The sequence below is a fragment of the Anabrus simplex genome, chromosome 8 (genome assembly GCF_040414725.1).
Source record: "Anabrus simplex isolate iqAnaSimp1 chromosome 8, ASM4041472v1, whole genome shotgun sequence".
In the NCBI taxonomy this organism is placed as follows: Eukaryota; Metazoa; Arthropoda; class Insecta; order Orthoptera; family Tettigoniidae; genus Anabrus; species Anabrus simplex.
The window spans coordinates 51728424-51739294 of record NC_090272.1 but is presented as its reverse complement, the minus strand read 5'-3'; the positions used below and the strand labels follow the sequence as shown (position 1 = coordinate 51739294).

The following is a 10871-nucleotide window of genomic DNA, read 5'->3' as shown; positions in this document are numbered from 1 at the left end:
CTGCAATTGATCAAAAATAACCCCTCAACAACGGGCTCAACTCTTAACAACGAATACTAAAATTAATAAGCTCTGTATTTCCAATTTATTTGGCTATTAAGTAAATGTTACTATGTGCGGTAGAAATCGGTATCCTAGGTCCGTTTAGATAAAATAGCGATGTGTCGTTTCATTCCTCAATTCTTCTCCGTTTTTTACTCGGAAATAAGTCGTAAGAAATGACTGGGATCGTGAGGCCCTAGCTTGCCTTTTTCTCTTTCTATTCTGCTGGTGTTAGGTTTGCGTATCGGCTATTTCCTGACTTTTACCAACATTTTCATTCTTGTAAGAGTCGAATTTATTCTTTTCTTGTCCTCTGATTAGTGTTACGAGTGATGATTGCCCAGCACTTCCTCTTAAAACAATAATCACCACTACCAGTTATCATCTGGGGATTAAAAATCCACTTTATGATGAGGTCAGCGGTATCGACTTCACTTCAGCAACAACAAATACAGTTCAAACATCACAATTAAACCTACATTTGGCCTTAAAAATTAGCGCCCAGCGTGGGGCTCGAACCCACGACCCTGAGATTAAGAGTCTCATGCTCTACCGACTGAGCTAGCCGGGCACGATAACGAAGGGTATACCAGGGAGGACTCAAGCGGTATAATATTGAGGATGTTGTTGAATAGAAATTATTTTCTATATTTTGCGAGGTAGTACATCTTCAAAGGTTCTCAGTGACCGTTTCGATAGGGCAGGCGTGTTGAAAATGTCGAGTCGTTCTGTATCTCTCTTGCTTCATAACCCTCCCAACCCCCTCCTTCTCTATGGCCGTCAACGACCTCCTTTCCATCTGTATTTAACGTGTTGGTTGATGAAGCAATACTCAAGAAACCAACGAAGTTCTTTGGTTCAGTTGTTAGTTGTGTAAGACCTAGTGCTCGGGACGGAGCGGAGCGGAGCAGTTGTTGTGACGTCATCACCCGGTAGTACCGAGTGAACTACCGAGTGAATGTCCTGACGCGGGACGTTTAAACACGTTATAGGTATGGCACTGCGAAGGTATTGCATCCCCCTATTAATACCCTTCTCTCACAACGTAACAACTGTAAATTACTGCATATATATTCACTATAATTGTTATATATGTAACTGCTAGGGAGTAGGAGGTAGTATGTGGAATAAATGTTAGTAACTCGTATAGTTAACTCATTCGAATAGTGAAACAAAGTATGGCGCACACTTACCGAAAGGGTTTGTATACAAGGGGATGAGAAGTTAACAGAAAAGTAATGTATTAACAATTATTTCGTAAGTTCATGTGATACGGTACACTGTTAATGAGAAGAATAACCTGAATATAAAGAATCTTATCAGAATATAATGAAAAGCACTGACATAATTTCATGTACAGGATGACAAAAAAAATTACGTAAATGAACGTTGACTGGAATGTCCTTCTTTGCAAATGTGATTACAAAACATATCTGACAACATACTACTACACGTCCCAATGCCAAACAGCTATCAGTAGAATGCTTCTATAAATACACTTATTATATTATATTATATTATATTATATTATATTATATTATATTATATTATCATCATCATCATCATCATCTGTTTACCCTCCAGGTTCGGCTTTTCCCTCGGACTGAGCGAGGGATCCCACCTCTACCGCCTCAAGGGCAGTGTCCTGGAGCTTCAGACTCTTGGTCGGGGGATACAACTGGGGAGTATGACCAGTACCTCGCCCAGGCGGCCTCACCTGCTATAGTGAACAGGGGCCTAGTAGGGGGATGGGAAGATTGGAAGGGATAGGCAAGGATGAGGGAAGGAAGCGGCCGTGGCCTTAAGATAGGTACCATCCCGGCATTTGCCTGGAGGTGAAGTGGGAAACCACGGAAAACCACTTCGAGGATGGCTGAGGTGGGAATCGAACCCGCCTCTACTCAGTTGACCTCCCGAGGCTGAGTGGACCCCGTTCCAGCCCTCGTACCACTTTTCAAATTTCGTGGCAGAGCCGGGAATCGAACCCGGACCTCCGGGGGTGGCAGCTAATCACGCTAACCACTACACCACAGAGGCGGCTATATTATATTATATTATATTATATTATATTATATTATATTATATTATATTATATTATATTATATTATATTATATTATATTATATTATATTATATTATATTATATTATATTATATTATATTTGATGTGCCACCACCCGTCGCGTATGTGCGGCCACAAAATTTGCATTTTGCGTGTTTCCTATTATCAGTGATGTCAAAAAACTGCCAAGCATCCGACGATTTTCGTGGCATTTGTGGAACAACGTTCTGTAAAAATTTCTTTAAATTCCTTTAAATATTCTAAAAATATAACTACTATCTACAAATATGTTTAAATATCTCACTAACACCACAAATATAATCTAACAGACTTTACATTCTCTACAAAACATAACAAGCGTAGGAAATATATACGTGCATTCGAAACACACAGATTGAATACAGGTACTTTCGTACGTGCGCTACACTGTGCTCAGCATAGAGTTAGTAAATGTTTCATTTACTAACTCTATGGTGCTCAGGTCCTCCGCGAGTACTCGCAGTTGTAAGCGGAGGGGATCGGTGGTGCGCTCTACCGCTACAACCGGATTACTCATCGGTATTACTCGCTCCGTCCCCACCTCTAGTAAGACCTCCCCGATGCGCTGTCCATAGTAGGACCAATGCCTCATGGATGAAATGAAAAGTCACTGGAGTTCTCTGTGACTTGTGATCGACGCATACTTGAGCGCCTCAAGACACAAAGATCTTTCTATACAGTAGACGTCCGATACTCCGGCACGTTCGTGACCGGCCCGGTGCCGGATTACCGAAAATGCCGGACTATCGGGCGGTACCCCTTACTACGATATAGGTTAAGGCGTGCAGCGAAAAGAGCTGTAACACAGCGTTTTTCAGTAAAATGTTGTTTCTTATTGCCATTCCATAATGATGCCGCAGTTCATCGATGTTTTTATCAATAAGTCTTCCTTTAACATTTAGAGTATTTCCATCTACAACTTCTCTTTTCCTTCTGTCCGCTTCAATTTTTGAAGGCATGCTCCCATCCGTTTTTGAACGTGGCCCATAGATTCAATTTTTGAAATCTGTTTTTTCATCATATGGTTGGCTTTCCAGTACTCAGTATAGCACACAGCCTTCTATGCTGAATATTTCCAGAGATACTGGGTAGAGATATTTAAGTAAGTCAATGCATAACAAATGGATTGTATCAGATACATATGCACTATTAACTTCGAAATAATAAAAAATACACTTCGATTGATTTCGAAAAATAATGCATCAAATTGTTCACGAGAGATCATTATTAAGAGATAATAACATTTTATAGAATCCTAGAATGGTGCCGGACCATCGGGCGTTCCGGACTGTTGGATGCCGGACTAATGGAATTCTACTGTACCACCGTTGTTCGCCCTGCTGCTTTCTCATCATTGCCGCACTTGTTTCTGAATAACACTGGGAAACATGAATGTCTTGTCTAAGATTTTAGTCCCTCTTTAGGGTGCTTTTGGGTCGGCCTCACCTGCTATGCTGAACAGGGGTCTTGGCGGTGGGGAGGATGGGAAAATTGGGAGGGAGAGACAAGGAAGAGGGAAGGAAACGGCCGTGGCCTGAAGTTAGGTACCATCCCGGCATTTGCCTGGAAGAGAAGTGGGAAACCACGGAAAACCATTTCGAGGATGTCTGAAGTAGCAATCGAACCCCCGTCTACTCAGCTGACCTCCAGAGGCTGAGTAGCCCCCGTTCCAGCCCTCGTACCACTTTTCAAACTTTGTGACAGAGTCGGGAATCGAACGCGGGGGTGGCAGCTAATCACACCACAGAGGCGGACAAGTTGACTAACGCTGCTCGAAAATGGTCTGTTGCTATGGCAACGATAACAGCGATGCATATATATCGCCACGTGGGTTTGCTTGCTCTCAGTCGCTTTTGTGATATTATTCGGAGGGGTACCGGTACTGTGTTAGCTGCGTTAGTTGTTGCTTTTTTATATAGTTGTTTATGTGTTGGTTTCCTGAATATTATCTTCGTTGTTAGTTTTCTTTGTGTAAATTAATCAGTGGCTAGCTGTACAGTTCTATTCTATTTGTTGAGGTTATTGTCAGTTTAGTGATTATGAAATCACATATTTTCTTAAATGCTGGAATTATTAGCACGAGCTTGAGAACTGGTCAAAGTTAATTGAATTGCACTAGGCCTATACATTTGATTAAATATTCAGCCTGTATGAAGGGGTGATATGCCGCAGACGGAGGTAACTGTGTCAAACGCAGCGTACTTCGTAGTTACTGCTTTCGCCGCTCAAATGTCAAGACTCCAACTTTCGTCGGCCCAACTATAGTTTCTTCATATCCCCTCTCCTTCTCACGTTATGGCATATTAGGTTATTAAATTAAGCCTACAACATAGATAAAGAAACACCAGTACTTCATTAACATAACAAGTATGTTTGGGATCACGTTTATTAAGTTGGTTTTTATTCATTTCTTGTTCTCTAATGAGAAATGGCAGAGCTTTTGGACCGTGTCAGAACTGAGAGGATCAGTTTGGGTTTGCAGATCAACATGCAAAAGACAAAAATTATGATAGTTGATAGGCCTGGCAAGCTGAACGAACTCAGTGCCTTCAGCGAAATTGACATGGTTTCAGAAATGTTGTACCTGGGTGCCATTATAACTAGCAACAACAGCTGTGAATTAGAAATCAGGAGAAGGATTGTCATGGCCAAGAACATAATGTCTCAGTTATCTCATATTTGGAAGTATGGCTCCATTTCTGTAAAGCTAAAGATGAGACTAGCACAGACGCTGGTATTCTCTATCTTCCTCTATGGTGATGAAACGTGGATTTTACGAGCTTCAGATTTGAATAAGATCAACTCATTCGAGATGTGGTGCTGGAAAAGAATGCTTCGCATTCCTTGGACAGCATTTGGAACCAACCAATCCATCCTCAAGGAGCTGAACATCAGTACCAGGTTATCGGAAAAATGTCAACAGTGGATTCTCCAATTCTTTTGTCATATTATGCATCGTGGAGAAGGAAGCCTTGAAAAGCACATAATTTTGGGAAACGTGTCTGGAAAGAAGGAGTGTGGGCGAGCACCTATATGATGGACAGATGGCATGAAACATGCAACAAAGACATCGTTCATACAATATACCCGTATAGCAGAAGACTGTGGAGGATGGAAACGGGTACAAAGAAATATCTCCAGAGATCACGATCCTCAGGATTGAGGGACCGATATAGACAAAAATGAGATCATTCAATACAATCTGACTGAAACATTTTGCAATAGAAATCACTATCGCGTTGCTCATCACAACCTTCTGTCTCACTCTTCGATCCATATGTCGCTTCACAAAGCTCAGGAAGGCTAGAGTAAGTTGGACAAGGTATTGTTGGGAGATAAGAAGCATGCCCATGCCCGGTGAGGCACAGGGCGAAGGGGTTTCCGCCAGCAGAGCCAATGACGCAATGGTTACCATAGCAACTCCACTACAGGGGACTTTATATTATCTTCTACTGGAAGGTCTTCGCTCTTGTCAGTTGTAATCCTGCAAACTACAAAGTGTGAGTCAATGTTTTCGTGTAGCAGATAAGAGCCGATCTGTCTGGGCAGAACCGGAAGTTCGTGCTTACAGCCCACATTCCTCATTCTTGCATTCTTCTCATCTCTGCACAGTATCTGTTCTCAATATGCAACAGGGCGTCTCACAGAGGCTAACTCAGGATACTTCCGTGTACTTCCACGGACTCCTTTTTTTCCAGTTGATGCTCTTTATATTTATTAAACAAAAATAGCAGTTATTTGCTCTGATATCGAGCTCGATAGCTGCAGTCGCTGAATTGCGGCCAGTATCCAGTATTCGGGAGATAGTAGGTTCGAACCCCACTGTCGGCAGCCCTGAAAATGGTTTTCCGTGGTTTCCCATTTTCACACCAGGCAAATGCTGGGACTGTACCTTAATTAAGGCCACGGCCGCTTCCTTCCCACTCCTAGCCCTTCCCTGTCCCATCGTCGCCATAAGACCTATCTGTGTCGGTGCGACGTAAAGCAACTAGCAAAAGAAAAAAAAATGCTCTGATCACGCCATACCATGAGAATAGTAAATTTCATGCCCTTCCTTTGTCTGTCGCAGGTGTTTTGTACACAGCTTGCACATGAAATGTGGTGCCCATGACTTATCTTGGTCCCCTAGTTTCAGTTTGAAGTAATGAAAATAGACTGAGCGAGTTGGCTGTGCAGTTAGGGGCGCGCAACTGTGAGCTTGCATCCGGGAGATAGTGGGTTCGTACTCCATTGTCGGCAACCCTGAAGATAGTTTTCCGTGGTTTCCCATTTTCACATCAGCCAAATGCTCGGGCTGTACCTTAACTAAGGCCACGACCGAATCCTGTATGCGAGTAGATTTGATTGTCGAACGTTGCTCACGTCCGTAGGTTTAACCTAAAAGTAGCCTACACGTGACCCCTGGGCGGTGCTAAGGGAGCAACAACAATCAGGCGATCAGACATAAAGCTTTCACTTCCTGATCAAGATACAGTAGAGAACTATGACGATTTTATGGCAGATAAGATCGTAGAAAATCAGGTCACATTTCTTTGGAAATTTTAGATTATTCTTGAGTTTTCGAATTGACGCCGACGACAGAGCTAAAACAACATCTTATACATTGTGACGCTAATCCAATTTGTACCAGTCCTATTAAGTATGCACACGTATTATTACAAACAACATCTATATATATAATAAGAGTTTTGTCTGTACATTGCTCAGAATTTGAAAAGAATGGTATTTATGTATCGGTCATGTCCACAGTAACAAGAAAATGCACTTTTTACTTTTCCGTAATGTCTGTCTGTCTGTCTGTCTGTCTGTCTGTCTGTCTGTCTGTCTGTCTGTCTGTCTGTCTGTCTGTCTGTCTGTCTGTCTGTCTGTCTGTCTGTCTGTCTGTCTGTCTGTCTGTCTGTCTGTCTGTCTGTCTGTCTGTCTGTACACGCATCACGAGAAAACGGATGAAGAGAATTTAATGAAAATCTCTATGTGAGGTCATGGGATGAGCCACTACAATCTAGGCTATAAATCACTTTACTCACGCTGAGTGAAATGGTAGTTTAGGGGAAGGCCTAAAATTGAATTCTCGAATATTTCTATTATTAGTGGTGCTATCGATAAATACTACATAACTAAAGTTATACAGAATTAAATTTCCGATCATTTTGTCATACATTGTTACCATAACATTACATTGACCATTGTGTTTGTGGTGATGTTCTTTGTCTCTTATGCTGCTGCTCAACTCCGATAGATGGGATTACTGCCGCGTACCGAATATAACAGCCTGAGTGAATATTGGCGGGAAATAGCTGGGGAGTTAGAAAACTCTCTTCTTTAGCATGTCATTCCTCTGGTTAATACATTTTCTGATACCGTACTACTGGTACGTAACTCACTGGTTCATCATAGTATTCTAGCTATTCGATCCCTACTCTGACGCGCTGTTTTGAATGAGTAGTGTGCACTCTTAATGCAAAGGCTCACTTAGTAGTAGTAGTAGTAGTAGTAGTAGTAGTAGTAGTAGTAGTAAGACCTGGTCTTGAATTACAATTTAGGCATATTCCAAATTATAGCACCACGATTCACTAAATAACTCAAAATTCAACCCTGCAAAGAACCGTTTCTTAAAAGGAGCTTCTTCATATTCACTTTTATTAAATTCTATATTCATTTTATTCAAAATTAGCAGTGAAGAGGGTGTTTCTCCCCTGGCCTGGAGGAAAAAATTGTCTCCAAGTCAGTGAACTGAGATTTTCCTACTCATTGGGTACTCCTAGGAAACAGATTAGTAAAAGGGCATAGTTTTTGCCCTGGGACTCTCCAGTATTAGACACCACCTATCCCCCCCCCCGCCGAAAAAGACGATGAGGTTGACGTCAGGAAGGGCATCCGGTCATAAAAACCCGCCACGACAGATTCATCTCACCTCGTACCCGACCCCGGAGGGAAACGGGATAAGGGTTGGACAAACAACAACAACTCTGCTTCCTCGACAGTGCAGTTGTAGCTCATCTCCAACTAAACAGTAAACTTACACTTTCTTTTCCCTAATATACAATACCGGACAAAATTAAATGAATGCTTAAATAATGCTCACACGGTTCAAATATGCAAACTGACAGGTTACGTAAACAACTGCTTAAAATACAGTTAGCCTCCTTTCATCCATCTGTATTTATGTGTACCCCTTAATCCCGTTTCTTGATACGGGATCGGGGATGACGTGAGATGAATATATACGGCATATTTCCACGGCCGGATGCCCTTCCTGATACCAACCTCAGTTGAGGAGCTAACGAAGATTAAATGAATGGTCGTGGTGAGAGGAATCGGTACCGAGGTCGATAGCTGCAGCCGCTTAATTGCGGCCAGTATCCAGTATTCGGGAGATAGTGGGTTCGAATCCCACTGTCAGCAGCCCTGAAGATGGTTTTCCGTGGTTTCCCATTTTCACACCAGGCTGTACCTGATTAAGGCTACGACCGCTTCCTTCCCACTCCCAGCTCCTTCCTGTCCTATCGTCGCCATAAGACCTGTCTGTGTCGGTGCGACGTAAAGCAACTTGCTTGAGAGGAATCGGTTGTCGCCAATGAATACGAACTGTTCCGGCATTTGTCTGGAAGTGAAAATATGAAACCAAAAGCAAATCAAAGAGTAAAGTCATCTCCGTACAGGCCCTGAAATCCCTTGTTGGGTAGAAGGTAAAGGCTTCCACTACACGTAACCTCGGCACTTGATGGGGTAGAGTGGTTAGCTCTACGCCCGGCCGCCTTTGCCCCCCAGGAATCGACCTGGTACTCATTTTTGGTGTAGGCTGACTGAACCTCAGGGCCATGTGCACCGCCGCAAGTGCAAATCTCGTTTCTTAAATTTTACGACTTCCCGAGGAGCAATCGAACCCACGCCCTTCCGGGTGAATAGAGCATACCTTTACCACCTCGGCCAGGCAGCCCTTGAAAATATGAAATCACAGAAAACGATTTTCAGGACAGCCGACGGTGGGGTTCGAACCCACGCGTCTCCCGAATGCAGAGCTTGGCTCCATAGCTGTAGAGCATAACACGCACGGCCTACTTTCACCTACCGGTATATAAATAAAATGATAATTTTGTCTGTACGCTCGGAATAGATGAATAAAAATTCCAAAACTTAATCCTAAGGAAATGTTTAGATTACAATAAGTTTTAGAAATAATAATTCTATACCGGTAATGATAGTGCGAAAGGGTCAATTGTTGACGCCAGCCAAAACTGCGTGCCATCTTCGTAAATAGGCCTCTCAGCTGTTTTGAGCTGAGTTTGTCGCCTCCCCTCTTACCAACTTCAAACAGGGAGTCAAATGACCCACGGACGCCATGGACCCGCATGGGTAACCGTACTCGGTCTTCAGTTGAAGATTTTGTTGCCCTTTCGGCATTAGTCAAATTTCAGAACGTAAGACATCGTCGCAGGAAACTTTCCAACATCAGCATCTTCTTCCTTCCAGTAACCATTGCTATTCTTCCATCTAACTCCCTATTCCTAGGATCATGGAAGAATATTATTCTGTGCTATATACTATTTAATTCTCTGACCTTCCCCAGCTTCTTAATATACTCAACAGATGGCAAACCTTTGCTAACAACTTACACGTACATGCTGCTAATAGAAACCATTCACTCCTTCTAAATTGAAGTTCGTCCTCAGAAACTTATAAAGCGAGCAAGTGGCTGTGCGATTTGGGTCACGTACCTGTGATCTTGCATTCGGGAGACAGTAGGTTCGAACCCCACTGTCGGTAGCCCTGAATACGGTTTTCCGTGGTTTCCCATTTTCACGCAAGTTTGTGCCTTAATTAAGGCCACGGTCGCTTCCTTACCATTCTTAGTCCTCCCCTATCCCATCGTCGCCATAAGAACTACCTGTTTGGGTGCAACGTAAATCGGATTATAAAAAAATTCTGATGATTAGACTAGTGGACCCCCACTGCTCCGCAGCATTCGTTATAAATAGGTTAGATAACTCGTCCTGATATGCCTGCCGTAGGCATATTGTTTTGCCTGCCCTTTTGAATGGTACGAACTTTTAATACCGGTACATAATAACTGATTCATTCATTGTGTAGTTCATAACACTTCTTTCCATATAATTTTCATTGTGCTTCGTCCATTCGGGCGTAGCAGAATCTTAATATTTTTAAACGATCTTGCCCGAGATGGTGCAACATACAATTGACCGTGACTGAATACTGGTTCCTGTAAGTAGACACCCAATTTTTCAAGAGGTTGTCCCCGCGCGTTATTATTAGTAATGGTCATACAGAAGGCTAGTCGACTTGATACCTTCCCGTCTGTGCGTACGTCGATGGTTTCTAACAGCAGCTAGTAAGTTATCAGCAAAGGTTTGCCATCTGTTGAGTATATTAAGAAGCTGGGGAAGGTCAGAGAATCAAGGAGTATATAGCACAGAATAATATTCTTCCATGATCCTAGGAAGTGCATACTCTGGCTTGGCAGGTAGAAATCAAACATGGCTGCATACATTGGCATGACTAAGGATGAAAATCACATAGCCTACATCAGAATATTAATGAAAGTGTTAGTCGCTTAGCAACCGCTAATTACAGAATGTATTGCGGGTTAGGGTAAGCCTTCCCCTGCAATTACTGTAGTGATCATTAAATGATTTGATTTTATGATTACTCAAAGTTGGCTCAACTTAGACACCTATCAATGTCTCACGATTCACCGGCAGATAATTCCGG

At 42.6% G+C, this 10871-nt stretch overlaps 1 non-coding gene across 1 annotated transcript; it reads right to left on the bottom strand.

Annotated features, from left to right (window-relative positions):
* Positions 1-540: 540 nt before the first annotated feature.
* On the bottom strand, positions 541-613 carry TRNAK-CUU (transfer RNA lysine (anticodon CUU)). Its single transcript has one exon. It is a non-coding gene; the product is annotated as a tRNA-Lys (tRNA).
* Between the last annotated feature and the right edge of the window lie 10258 nt (positions 614-10871).